The sequence below is a fragment of the Pseudophryne corroboree genome, chromosome 6, assembly GCF_028390025.1.
Source record: "Pseudophryne corroboree isolate aPseCor3 chromosome 6, aPseCor3.hap2, whole genome shotgun sequence".
NCBI classification, from domain to species: Eukaryota; Metazoa; Chordata; class Amphibia; order Anura; family Myobatrachidae; genus Pseudophryne; species Pseudophryne corroboree.
The window spans coordinates 739,279,984-739,294,635 of NC_086449.1; the positions used below are offsets into that span (position 1 = coordinate 739,279,984).

The 14,652-nt window shown below is 46.9% G+C and overlaps 1 long non-coding RNA gene across 1 annotated transcript in view; it reads right to left on the minus strand.

The window, feature by feature from the left end:
- Positions 1 to 271: 271 nt before the first annotated feature.
- Positions 272 to 14,652, minus strand: part of LOC134935647 (uncharacterized) — a 64,882-nt gene continuing 50,501 nt past the window's right edge. The window contains exon 2 of the long non-coding RNA XR_010180306.1: positions 272 to 475. This is a non-coding gene — a long non-coding RNA (uncharacterized LOC134935647). The remainder of the gene's footprint in view (positions 476 to 14,652) is intronic.

Sequence of the window (14,652 nt, forward strand, 5' to 3'; positions counted from 1 at the left end):
ACAGAAATCTCTCAGAGCATATTTTCCACCTTCTCTAACAGGTGAATGCATAAAGATAAGGAACATGTTTTTCTGGTCAGCTACTGGGCCTTAGTAGCGGAGTCTGGCAGTGATCTCCTCCATCATCTTCACTACCTCTATCAGTGTGTTATATTGATGTTCCAGCTTGGCTTTCAAAATGTCGTTTTCCTCCGCTAGCAGGTTCTTCTCTGCTGTTAATTTTTTATTTTCCAATATGAGGGCAATCTGGGGATCATTGTTGGCATTATCACTGGGACGTTGTTCCCTGTCCAAACTGCTATTAGAGTTGAGATTATCCACCTGCTCATTTGGAGTCAGATCTTCTGCCTCATGCCCGGTAGGGCGAGGCACGTGGGCGTCTCTTCTCCTTGAAGACCACTTGCGATATTTCCTGCAAGGGTAGCATGCAGTGATGGAGTCCCAAAATCCAATCAGCCATTTTGGAGGCATCGTGCTAATGTGGGGAAAGATGAAGAGTAGACAGTGTTAGATGCCTTGAATTGCATTTACAATAGAAATGTGCGGTGGGCACTTTTCGTGTTTTATGTTTTGTGTTTGGTTCTAATTCTCCTCCCGTGTTATGGTTTTGGCATGGTTTTGCCAAAACCACCCTTTCGTGTTTTGGTTTTGCATCTGGATGATTTTTTACAAAAACATAAAAACAGCTGCTGAATCTCCTCCTCAGAGCAATTAGGCTGCAGAACAGGTGGGAGGGCGTGCGGCTACATTTAGTAGTACTACGTGCCATCACCCAACGCGCTGCAGCTGATGCTCCTCCGTCTTCTCTCCCCTGCAGCTGCTCCCAGAATGCAGAGCGTGATGACATTGCTCCCGTTTCTGCATTCTTGGAAGGAGGGATGGAAAAGAAGAGTGCAGCAGTAGGGATGGATGTAGAAAATATGGCAGCAGGAGAGAGCAGTCATGTAGGCAGGGTAATTGCGGCCACGCTGTCAGACCTCAGAATCAGTCAGCCTCTCCCCTATATATATATATATATATATATATATACACATATACACATACATATACACACACACACACATAGACATATATATACACACACACACACATAGACATATATACACACACACACACACACACACACACACACACACATAGACATATATACACACACACACACACACACACACACATATATATGCAGCCTGCCTATATTTGCAGGACACTTTTGAATAAATGTAAAATATCTTACTTTTTTTAAAGTGCAGCAATTCTGGGCGCTGTGTTCGGTCCACCCCTGCATTTGTAAGGCTGCTTTGCAGTGGGGAGGGAGGAGGAGGAGGAGACTGAGGGATAAGTGCCCGGAGTCCGACTAACTCCATAAAGGACCATGGAAGGAGGAGGTGTTGTGGCTGGGCATGCGCAGCAGCCCTCCTCCCCATTAGCCATATTTGTTAGGGGCAGCAAGGAGCATCTAGTCTGAAGCTGACTTACCCACACTCCCCAACGCCGCAACCCAGAGGACTGACTATGCATCCGCCTCGGCGTTCTCACATGCGGCTCTGCTCAGATGTGCAAGAGCTGATCCGCCGGCGATGCCGACGTTCGGATGCCCCACTGACCACCACTGTTAGCTGAGCCTGCCCCTAGCGTCGGCAATTGCCTAGTCTGCCTACAGCTAGTGCCAGCTCTGCTTCCAGTACATCAGCGTCTCTCTCACACTGCATGGAGGATGCAGTGTGCGGTCTTTCACCTGACCGCACATGGGGGGTCATTCCGAGTTGTTCGCTCGTTGCCGATTTTCACTATATTGCGATTAGTCGCTTACTGCGCATGCGCAAGGTTCGCAGAGCGCATGCGGTTAGTTATTTTACACAAAAGTTAGGTATTTTGCTCACGGCATAACGAGGATTTTTCATCGTTCTGGGGAGCGTACTGTGATTGACAGGAAGTGGGTGTTTCTGGGCGGAAAACTGGCCGTTTTCTGGGAGTGTGCGAAAAAACGCTGGCGTTTCTGGGAAAAACGCGGGAGTGTCTGGAGAAACGGGGGAGTGTCTGGGCGAACGCTGGGTGTGTGTGTGACGTCAAACCAGGAACGAAACTGCCTGAACTGATCGCAATGGCTGAGTAAGTCTCGAGCTACTCAGAAACTGCTAAGAAATTTCTATTCGCAATTCTGCTAATCTTTCGTTCGCAATTCTGCTAAGCTAAGATACACTCCCAGAGGGCGGCGGCTTAGCGTGTGCAATGCTGCTAAAAGCAGCTAGCGAGCGAACAACTCGGAATGAGGGCGATTGCTCCTCCAGCTAAGTGGCGCCTCTCTTATGTTTGGGGGGGCGTGCTGCTCCCTTGCCCTTCCCATTCCGACGTCTCAGGTGACCACTATAATAAACTAACATGTATAATACAAAAATTTTAAATAAAACACATGATAGTATTATTTAAATAATCACCAGCTATGACAGTTGGTGAATAATAGCTGATAAATGGGCCCCTATGTCTGCTGCCACATCTAACCAAGCTGCCCTTGTCTTTGTCCAGTTACTTACACTTATTCAATGGTATCTGCTGCTGGTTACTTCTCCTCCTGCCGGTGAGCTGCCAGTAAGCTGCTGGTGAGCAGTTGGTGACCTGTGTGTGTTTCCAGGTCTCTGAAGGAGAATGAGGGAGGCAGCAGCAAAGCCAAGCTATAGGCAGTTGATACAATTATGACATCACAGCATGACCTCACAGACCCCCCTCCCCCCACCAGACTGGCTAGGACTGGATTGAGGTGCCTGTTGTCTTTTGCATGACTGACATAAGGTAAATGTGATATCACACCAGAGCCGGTCCTGGGCATAGGCAAACTAGGCAACTGCCTAGGGCATTTGGCATGCCTAGGGACACAAGCAGCTTCTGCTGATTAAAATGATATGCAGCATGCCTATATTCTGTGTAGCATTTCGTATGCAGATACAGCCACAGTCGCACACAGTTTATAGGCATGCAGCATATCATTTTAATCAGCAGAAGCTGCATGTGCATCCTAGCCACATAGCAATGCAACTAAGATAAATTTTCATCAAAAATAGGCACATGCCGTTAGCAGAGTTTCCAGCTGACGTACGCCAGACATCTCCTGCTGCATGGCGCACTGAGGCAAGATTTATGAGGACACATCTGTATCCAAGCAGAGGCAGAGGTCACAGTGTTAGTGGCCATGTGAGTGCTGTGTGCGGGTGGGTTGGTTGCGTAATAGTGTTCGGCATATGTGTAAGGGGCAATAAGTGTATAAGGGCATTAATAAAGTTTGGCATAATGTGTAAGGCACATAATGCTTATAAGGACATTAATAATGTGTGTCATATATGTAAGGGGCATTACTGTGTGGTATTATGTGTATAAATGCATTACTAATGTGTGGCATTATGTGTGTACGATGCTCTATTGTGTGGCGTAACATATAGGAACGGCACTACTGTGTGGTCTAGTGTGAATAAAGAGCAATATGGTGTGGTGTAATGTGCATAAGGAGCAATTCAGTGTGATGTAATGTGAATAAGGGACACTACTGTGAGGAGTAACGTATATAAGGTAAAGTGGTACTACTGTGTGATGTAACATGGACACTATCACATGATAAATTGTGAATAAAGTTGCACTACTGGGTAGCATCATTTGAACTGGGGGCACTATTGTGTGGCCATGCCCCTTGCCAGCAAAAACACACACCTTTTTGGGCTGTGTGCCAGATGTGCGCAATGTTCCTGTTTAAAATATAGGGGGTGGGAACACCAAAATAAGGACTGCTATGGGTGAGGGGTGATGGTGCTGGCAGAGCCGGCCATAGGCATAGGCAAACTAGGCAATTGCCTAGGGCATTTAATATGCCTAGGGGCATCAGCAGCTTCTGCTGATTAAAATGATATGCGGCATGCCTATATTCTGTGTGTAACATTTCATATGCAGATACAGCCACAGTCTCACACAGTATATAGGCATGCTGCATATCAGTTTAATCAGCAGAAGCTGCTTGTGCATACTAGCCACATAGCAATGCAAATAAGATGCATTTTCATTAAAAAAAGGTGCCCGACGTTAGCATTGATGCAAGATTTGTGAGGACACATCTGTATCCAAGCAGAGGCAGAGGTCACAGTGTTAGTGGCAGTGTGAGTGCTATGTGCATGTGAGTTGGTTGGTTGTGCAGTAGTGTTTGGAATATGTGTTAGGAGCATTATGTGTGTCATGTAAAAATGCATTAATAATGTGCAACATATGTGTAAAGAGGCACTATGTGTGTCATTAGGTGTATAAGGGCATTAATAATGTGCAGCACATGTGTAACAGGGTACTACTGTATATGTGTCATTATGTGTATAGAGGCACGAATAATGTGCAGCAAATGTGTAGGGGGCACTATGTGTGTCATTATGTTTATAAGGGCATTAATAATGTGCGGTATATGTGTAAGGGACATTATGTGTAAAAGGGCATTAATAAAGGTTGTCATAATGTGTAAGGCACATTTTGTTTATAAGGACATTAATGTGTCTCATATGTGTAAGGGGCATTACTGTGTGGAATTGTGTATAAATGTATTACTAATATGTGGCATTATGTGTATAAGGTGCTGTACTATGTGGCGTTGCGTATAGAAAGGGCACTACTGTGTCGTCTAATGTGAATACAGAGCAATAGGGTGTGGTGTAATGTGAATAAGGAGCAATTCAGTGTGATGTAATGTGAATAAGGGGCTCTACTGTGAGGAGTAACATTTATAAGGTAAAGTGATACTACTGTGGGATGTAATATGAATTATGGACACTATCGCATGATAAAATGTGAATAAAGTTGCAGCACTGTGTGGCGTAATTGGAATTGGGGTTACTATTGTGTGGCCATGCCCCTTGCCAGCAAAAACACACCCCTTTTTGGGCTGTGCGCCAAATGTGCAAACTGTTCCTATTTAAAATATAGGGGGTAAAAACACCAAAATAAGGACTGCTATGGGTGAGGGGTGATGGTGCAGGGAAAGAGGTGCAAGGTCAGAGGCGGAACCAGCGGTGGTGCTAGGGGGCACCAGCCAAAATCTTGCCTAGGGCATCATATTGGTTAGGGCCGGCTCTGGGTGCTGGGAAGGGGATGCAGGGTCAGAGGCGGAACCAGCGGTGGTGCTAGGGGGCACCAGACAAAATCTTGCCTAGGGCATCATATTGGTTAGGGCCGGCTCTGGGTGCTGGGAAGGGGATGCAGGGTCAGAGGTGGAACTAGCGGTGGTGCTAGGGGGCACCAGCCAAAATCTTGCCTAGGGCATCATATTGGTTAGGGCCGGCTCTGGGTGCTGGGAAGGGGATGCAGGGTCAGAGGTGGAACTAGCGGTGGTGCTAGGGGGCACCAGCCAAAATCTTGCCTAGGGCATCATTTTGATTAGGGCCGGCTCTGTATCACACCTTATTTAAAGCTATTAACATCAGAATATTAGTTATTATATTATTTTTATGACAGGGTTTCCTTATTCATCTTTAACTATGTGAGACTTTGTATAAATCCAATTTTCAGTGTGCTTACATTGTTTTTTAATGTTACAGTGTATCCGCAATAACCTCAATTAAGGATAAAACACTGCCTGCTTCAGAAGTATTGGGCTTCTGTTAATTAAACATGATATTGGCCATAAGACTCAACACAACAATTCTCTCCCCTGTTAGACTCTGCAGGGAAGCTATAGAAAGTGGTTACTTGATGGCTGCTCCCCTGCTGTTGCTGTCTGCCGCGGTTCCTCTCCCATAGTGAAAGGTAGGCCCCATTTTTCTGAACATCAGGGCCTGGTACGGGTGTCCCCTTTGACCCCTCCTGTCGGCGGGCCTGCAAGGGTCTCTGTGTCTGCTTCCGTTCGCAAGTGCATGAACACAACCTTGCTTTACTCGGTGCCAGTGGGTGGGTACTGTGACAAGGATCACACACACGGGGACTCATATGAACACCTTCGGTGTTTATTTTGCACAGCAGGTCACCACATAGCAAGTTAAGTCCATATGCAGTCGGTATTACAGGCAGTAGCATACAGGCACTCGCAGCATAGCAGACTCTTGATAGGCTCCAGTGGTCCCTAGTCTAACCCACACACCCCGGCCTATCACTTGGGTAGCTAGTCCACCATCAAGAGCAAGGTGACTCTGCCCTGGAAACCCTTATATCAGGAGATCCCAGGTGCTGCTGATCACACACTTGGGATTCTGCTATTGCTTCCAAAACCTGGTCTGGATCCTCCACATTACTTTCACATGGAAAAATGCTATCTCTGCCACAGTACTAATTCCAAATGTTCCCGTATGCAGCGCACTTGCACTTTCAAAGGGGGCGTGGATATGTCTCCTGGATTTGGCCACGCCACCCAGTGCCCGAGCCTCATTCAGCTCTCAGCTTCCATACATGGCATATATCAGAGTGCCTCTGCCCTCATCCATCCTGTCTCTACACAAGATGATGTTGTTCTCACTCTGCATCAGCATGAATATATCTGCCTCATATAAGCTATAGAAAGTGGTTACTTGATGGCTGCTCCCCTGTTGTTGCTGTCTGCCGCGGTTCCTCTCCCATAGTGAAAGGTAGGCCCCATTTTTCTGAACATCAGGGCCTGGTACGGGTGTCCCCTTTGACCCCTCCTGTCGGCGGGCCTGCAAGGGTCTCTGTGTCTGCTTCCGTTCGCAAGTGCGTGAACACAACCTTGCTTTACTCGGTGCCAGTGGGTGGGTACTGTGACAAGGATCACACACACGGGGACTCATATGAACACCTTCGGTGTTTATTTTGCACAGCAGGTCGCCACATAGCAAGTTAAGTCCATATGCAGTCGGTATTACAGGCAGTAGCATACAGGCACTCGCAGCATAGCAGACTCTTGATAGGCTCCAGTGGTCCCTAGTCTAACCCACACACCCCGGCCTATCACTTGGGTAGCTAGTCCACCATCAAGAGCAAGGTGACTCTGCCCTGGAAACCCTTATATCAGGAGATCCCAGGTGCTGCTGATCACACACCTGGGATTCTGCTACTGCTTCCAAAACCTGGTCTGGATCCTCCACATTACTTTCACATGGAAAAATGCTATCTCTGCCACAGTACTAATTCCAAATGTTCCCGTATGCAGCGCACTTGCACTTTCAAAGGGGGCGTGGATTAGAGATGAGCGGGTTCGGTTCCTCGGAATCCGAACCCGCCCGAACTGCAGCCTTTTTACACGGGTCCGAGGCAGACTCAGATCTTCCCGCCTTGCTCGGTTAACCCGAGCGCGCCCGAACATCATCATCCCGCTGTCGGATTCTCGCGAGGCTCGTATTCTATCGCGAGACTCTGATTCTATATAAGGAGCCGCGCGTCGCCGCCATTTTCACACGTGCATTGAGATTGATAGGGAGAGGACGTGGCTGGCGTCCTCTCCGTTAGAATAGATAGAGACACTTGAGTTGATTTACTACTAACTTAGTAATTTTGGGGAGCATTAGGAATACTCAGAGTGCAGAGTTTTGCTGATAGTTACTAGTGACCACCACCAGTTTTATTTATTATTTAATATAATCCGTTCTCTGCCTGAAAAAAAACGATACACAGTCACATACCATATCTGTGCTCAGCCTCAGTGTGCTGCATTATAATATCATCTATGTATATCTGACTGTGCTGAGTGCTCACTGCTCACACAGCTGAATTGTGGGGGAGACTGGGGTGCAGTTATAGCAGGAGTACAGTGCACACTTTTGCTGCCAGTGTGACTGACCAGTGACCACCAGTATATTGTCTGCCTAAAAAAGTTAAACACTCCTGTGGTGTTTTTTTTTATTATTCTATAAACGCATTCTGCTGACAGTGTCCAGCAGGTCCGTCATTCATTATATTATATAAATATTTACCTGCAGTAGTGTTATATTTTTTTTGTTCATCTCTATCATCTTTATCATCTCTATATTAGCAGACGCAGTACGGTAGTCCACGGCTGTGGCTACCTCTGTGTCGTCAGTGCTCGTCCATAATTGTATACCTACCTGTGGTGGGGTTTTTTTTTCTATCTTCTTCATACTAGTAGTTTAGGAGTCTGCTGACAGTGTCCAGCAGGTCCGTCATTATATTATATATACCTGCAGTAGTGATATATATATATTTTTTATATCATTATCATCTCTATACTAGCAGACGCAGTACGGTAGTCCACGGCTGTAGCTACCTCTGTGTCGTCAGTGCTCGTCCATAATTGTATACCTACCTGTGGTGGGGTTTTTTTTTCTATCTTCTTCATACTAGTATTTTAGGAGTCTGCTGACAGTGTCCAGCAGGTCCGTCATTATATTATATATACCTGCAGTAGTGATATATATATATTTTTTATATCATTATCATCTCTATACTAGCAGACGCAGTACGGTAGTCCATGGCTGTAGCTACCTCTGTGTCGTCAGTGCTCGTCCATAATTGTATACCTACCTGTGGTGGGATTTTTTTTTCTATCTTCTTCATACTAGTATTTTAGGAGTCTGCTGACAGTGTCCAGCAGGTCCGTCATTATATTATATATACCTGCAGTAGTGATATATATATATTTTTTATATCATTATCATCTCTATACTAGCAGACGCAGTACGGTAGTCCATGGCTGTAGCTACCTCTGTGTCGTCAGTGCTTGTCCATAATTGTATACCTACCTGTGGTGGGTTTTTTTTTTCTATCTTCTTCATACTAGTAGTTTAGGAGTCTGCTGACAGTGTCCAGCAGGTCCGTCATTATATTATATATACCTGCAGTAGTGATATATATATACATTTTATATCATTATCATCTCTATACTAGCAGACGCAGTACGGTAGTCCACGGCTGTAGCTACCTCTGTGTCGTCAGTGCTCGTCCATAATTGTATACCTACCTGTGGTGGGGTTTTTTTTTTCTATCTTCTTCATACTAGTAGTTTAGGAGTCTGCTGACAGTGTCCAGCAGGTCCGTCATTATATTATATATACCTGCAGTAGTGATATATATATATTTTTTATATCATTATCATCTCTATACTAGCAGACGCAGTACGGTAGTCCACGGCTGTAGCTACCTCTGTGTCGTCAGTCACTCGTCATCCATAAGTATACTAGTATCCATCCATCTCCATTGTTTACCTGAGGTGCCTTTTAGTTGTGCCTATTAAAATATGGAGAACAAAAATGTTGAGGTTCCAAAAATAGGGAAAGATCAAGATCCACTTCCACCTCGTGCTGAAGCTGCTGCCACTAGTCATGGCCGAGACGATGAAATTCCATCAACGTCGTCTGCCAAGGCCGATGCCCAATGTCATAGTACAGAGCATGTAAAATCCAAAACACAAAATATCAGTAAAAAAAGGACTCAAAAATCTAAAATAAAATCGTCGGAGGAGAAGCGTAAACTTGCCAATATGCCATTTACCACACGGAGTGGCAAGGAACGGCTGAGGCCCTGGCCTATGTTCATGGCTAGTGGTTCAGCTTCACATGAGGATGGAAGCACTCAGCCTCTCGCTAGAAAAATGAAAAGACTTAAGCTGGCAAAAGCACAGCAAAGAACTGTGCGTTCTTCGAAATCACAAATCCACGAGGAGAGTCCAATTGTGTCGGTTGCGATGCCTGACCTTCCCAACACTGGACGTGAAGAGCATGCGCCTTCCACCATTTGCACGCCCCCTGCAAGTGCTGGAAGGAGCACCCGCAGTCCAGTTCCTGATAGTCAGATTGAAGATGTCAGTGTTGAAGTACACCAGGATGAGGAGGATATGGGTGTTGCTGGCGCTGGGGAGGAAATTGACAAGGAGGATTCTGATGGTGAGGTGGTTTGTTTAAGTCAGGCACCCGGGGAGACACCTGTTGTCCGTGGGAGGAATATGGCCATTGACATGCCTGGTGAAAATACAAAAAAAATCAGCTCTTCGGTGTGGAAGTATTTCAACAGAAATGCGGACAACAGGTGTCAAGCCGTGTGTTGCCTTTGTCAAGCTGTAATAAGTAGGGGTAAGGACGTTAACCACCTCGGAACATCCTCCCTTATACGTCACCTGCAGCGCATTCATCATAAGTCAGTGACAAGTTCAAAAACTTTGGGCGACAGCGGAAGCAGTCCACTGACCAGTAAATCTCTTCCTCTTGTAACCAAGCTCACGCAAACCACCCCACCAACTCCCTCAGTGTCAATTTCCTCCTTCCCCAGGAATGCCAATAGTCCTGCAGGCCATGTCACTGGCAATTCTGGAGTCCTCTCCTGCCTGGGATTCCTCCGATGCATCCTTGAGTGTAACGCCTACTGCTGCTGGCGCTGCTGTTGTTGCTGCTGGGAGTCGATGGTCATCCCAGAGGGGAAGTCGTAAGACCACTTTTACTACTTCCACCAAGCAATTGACTGTCCAACAGTCCTTTGCGAGGAAGATGAAATATCACAGCAGTCATCCTGCTGCAAAGCGGATAACTGAGGCCTTGGCATCCTGGGCGGTGAGAAACGTGGTTCCGGTATCCATCATTACTGCAGAGCCAACTATAGACTTGTTTGAGGTACTGTGTCCCCGGTACCAAATACCATCTAGGTTCCATTTCTCTAGGCAGGCGATACCGAAAATGTACACAGACCTCAGAAAAAGACTCACCAGTGTCCTAAAAAATGCAGTTGTACCCAATGTCCACTTAACCACGGACATGTGGACAAGTGGAGCAGGGCAGACTCAGGACTATATGACTGTGACAGCCCACTGGGTAGATGTATTGACTCCCGCCGCAAGAACAGCAGCGGCGGCACCAGTAGCAGCATCTCGCAAACGCCAACTTTTTCCTAGGCAGGCTACGCTTTGTATCACCGCTTTCCAGAATACGCACACAGCTGAAAACCTCTTACGGCAACTGAGGAAGATCATCGCAGAATGGCTTACCCCAATTGGACTCTCCTGTGGATTTGTGGCATCGGACAACGCCAGCAATATTGTGTGTGCATTAAATCTGGGCAAATTCCAGCACGTCCCATGTTTTGCACATACCTTGAATTTGGTGGTGCAGAATTATTTAAAAAACGACAGGGGCGTGCAAGAGATGCTGTCGGTGGCCAGAAGAATTGCGGGACACTTTCGGCGTACAGGCACCACGTACAGAAGACTGGAGCACCACCAAAAACGCCTGAACCTGCCCTGCCATCATCTGAAGCAAGAAGTGGTAATGAGGTGGAATTCAACCCTCTATATGCTTCAGAGGTTGGAGGAGCAGCAAAAGGCCATTCAAGCCTATACAACTGACCACGATATAGGAGGAGGAATGCACCTGTCTCAAGCGCAGTGGAGAATGATTTCAACGTTGTGCAAGGTTCTGCAACCTTTTGAACTCGCCACACGTGAAGCCAGTTCAGACACTGCCAGCCTGAGTCAGGTCATTCCCCTCATCAGGCTTTTGCAGAAGAAGCTGGAGACATTGAAGGAGGAGCTAACACTGAGCGATTCCGCTAGGCATGTGGGACTTGTGGATGGAGCCCTTAATTCGCTTAACAAGGATTCACGGGTGGTCAATCTGTTGAAATCAGAGCACTACATTTTGGCCACCGTGCTCGATCCTAGATTTAAAACCTACGTTGTATCTTTCTTTCCGGCAGACACAAGTCTGCAGGGGTTCAAAGAACTGCTGGTGAGAAAATTGTCAAGTCAAGCGGAACGCGACCTGTCAACATCTCCTCCTTCACATTCTCCCGCAACAGGGGGTGCGAGGAAAAGGCTCAGAATTCCGAGCCCACCCGCTGGAGGTGATGCAGGGCAGTCTGGAGCGACTGCTGATGCTGACATCTGGTCCGGACTGAAGGACCTGACAACGATTACGGACATGTCGTCTACTGTCACTGCATATGATTCTCTCACCATTGAAAGAATGGTGGAGGATTATATGAGTGACCGCATCCAAGTAGGCACGTCAGACAGTCCGTACGTATACTGGCAGGAAAAAGAGGCAATTTGGAGGCCCTTGCACAAACTGGCTTTATTCTACCTAAGTTGCCCTCCCACAAGTGTGTACTCCGAAAGAGTGTTTAGTGCAGCCGCTCACATTGTCAGCAATCGGTGTACGAGGTTACTTCCAGAAAATGTGGAGATGATGTTCATTAAAATGAATTATAATCAATTCCTCCATGGAGACATTCACCAGCAGCAATTGCCTCCACAAAGTACACAGGGAGCTGTGATGGTGGATTCCAGTGGGGACGAATTGATAATCTGTGAGGAGGGGGATGTACACGGTGATGAATCGGAGGATGATGATGAGGTGGACATCTTGCCTCTGTAGAGCCAGTTTGTGCAAGGAGAGATTAATTGCTTCTTTTTTGGTGGGGGTCCAAACCAACCCGTCATTTCAGTCACAGTCGTGTGGCAGACCCTGTCACTGAAATGATGGGTTGGTTAAAGTGTGCATGTCCTGTTTATACAACATAAGGGTGGGTGGGAGGGCCCAAGGACAATTCCATCTTGCACCTCTTTTTTCTTTTATTTTTCTTTGCGTCATGTGCTGTTTGGGGAGTGTTTTTTGGAAGGGCCATCCTGCGTGACACTGCAGTGCCACTCCTAGATGGGCCAGGTGTTTGTGTCGGCCACTAGGGTCGCTTATCTTAGTCACACAGCTACCTCATTGCGCCTCTTTTTTTTCTTCTTTGCGTCATGTGCTGTTTGGGGAGTATTTTTTGGAAGGGCCATCCTGCGTGACACTGCAGTGCCACTCCTAGATGGGCCAGGTGTTTGTGTCGGCCACTAGGGTCACTTATCTTAGTCACACAGCTACCTCATTGCGCCTCTTTTTTTTCTTCTTTGCGTCATGTGCTGTTTGGGGAGTATTTTTTGGAAGGGCCATCCGGCCTGACACTGCAGTGCCACTCCTAGATGGGCCAGGTGTTTGTGTCGGCCACTTGGGTCGCTTAGCTTACTCACACAGCTACCTCATTGCGCCTCTTTTTTTCTTTGCGTCATGTGCTGTTTGGGGAGTGTTTTTTGGAAGGGTCATCCTGCGTGACACTGCAGTGCCACTCCTAGATGGGCCAGGTGTTTGTGTCGGCCACTTGGGTCGCTGAGCTTAGTCACACAGCTACCTCATTGCGCCTCTTTTTTTCTTTGCGTCATGTGCTGTTTGGGGAGTGTTTTTTGGAAGGGCCATCCTGCGTGACACTGCAGTGCCACTCCTAGATGGGCCAGGTGTTTGTGTCGGCCACTTGGGTCGCTGAGCTTAGTCATCCAGCGACCTCGGTGCAAATTTTAGGACTAAAAATAATATTGTGAGGTGTGAGGTGTTCAGAATAGACTGAAAATGAGTGGAAATTATGGTTATTGAGGTTAATAATACTTTGGGATCAAAATGACCCCCAAATTCTATGATTTAAGCTGTTTTTTTAGGGTTTTTTGAAAAAAACACCCGAATCCAAAACACACCCGAATCCGACAAAAAAAATTCGGTGAGGTTTTGCCAAAACGCGTTCGAACCCAAAACACGGCCACGGAACCGAACCCAAAACCAAAAACCCGAAAAATTTCCGGTGCACATCTCTAGCGTGGATATGTCTCCTGAATTTGGCCACGCCACCCAGTGCCCGAGCCTCATTCAGCTCTCAGCTTCCATACATGGCATATATCAGAGTGCCTCTGCCCTCATCCATCCTGTCTCTACACAAGATGATGTTGTTCTCACTCTGCATCAGCATGAATATATCTGTGCAATAATACTGTGTCCACACTAGATAGGGTTAGATACAGTATAAATCATTATCCATAAGTCACACCTCATCATAGCTACTCTCAGAGTAGGTAAAATTATTTTTTTATTTTACAATGAAAGACAAACACAATGCATGTGCTGTAAAATACTAGCGCTAAGGTAATGACATATTATTACATATAAAAAGTAGAGATGAGCGGATTCGGGTCTCAGAGAACCGAACCGTACCGAACTTCACGCTCTGAACCCGGTTCCGAGCCCGGCTCTGGTTTTCCCGCCTGACTCGGAAACCCGAACGAGGCAAAACGTCATCATCCCGCTGACAGATTCTTGCGGGATTTGGATCCATATAAGGAGCCGCGCGTCGCGGTCATTTTCACTCCAGTCCTAGAGAGTGTAGTGAGAGGACGTGTGTCCGTCCTCAGTGTCTGTGTGGGGGTGGGAAAGTGGAGTGGCGAGTCTTGTGCTGTGTTGTGCTGCTCAGTCCAGTCCAGTGTAGTCAGTGTATTGTGCTGCATCAGTCCAGCCAGTCACAGTGTAGGTGTCCTCTGCTGCTATATGTCCCCAGTGCTGCTGGCTGCTGTATAAGTCCCTTGCATTTTTGCTGTGTTGTCTTGCATCAGACCAGGGGTAGTGTCTTGTGCAGCATCAGTCCAGTGACCAGTCACAGTGGTGGTGTCCTCTGCTGCCATATATCCAGTGTAGCTGTATAAGTCCCTTTCAGTGGTGCTGTGTTGTCCTGTATCAGACAAGTGGTAGTGTCCTGGCCATCAGTCATTCCAGTGACCAGGCAGTCACAGTGGTATATGCTGCTGCTATATGTCCACTGCTGATGTATAATAATAATAACAACAAGTCCCTCACAGTGTTGCTGTGTTGTGCTGAATCAGACCAGTGGTCGTGTCCTGGCCATCAGTCATTCCAGTGACCAGGCAGTCACAGTGATATACGCTGCTGC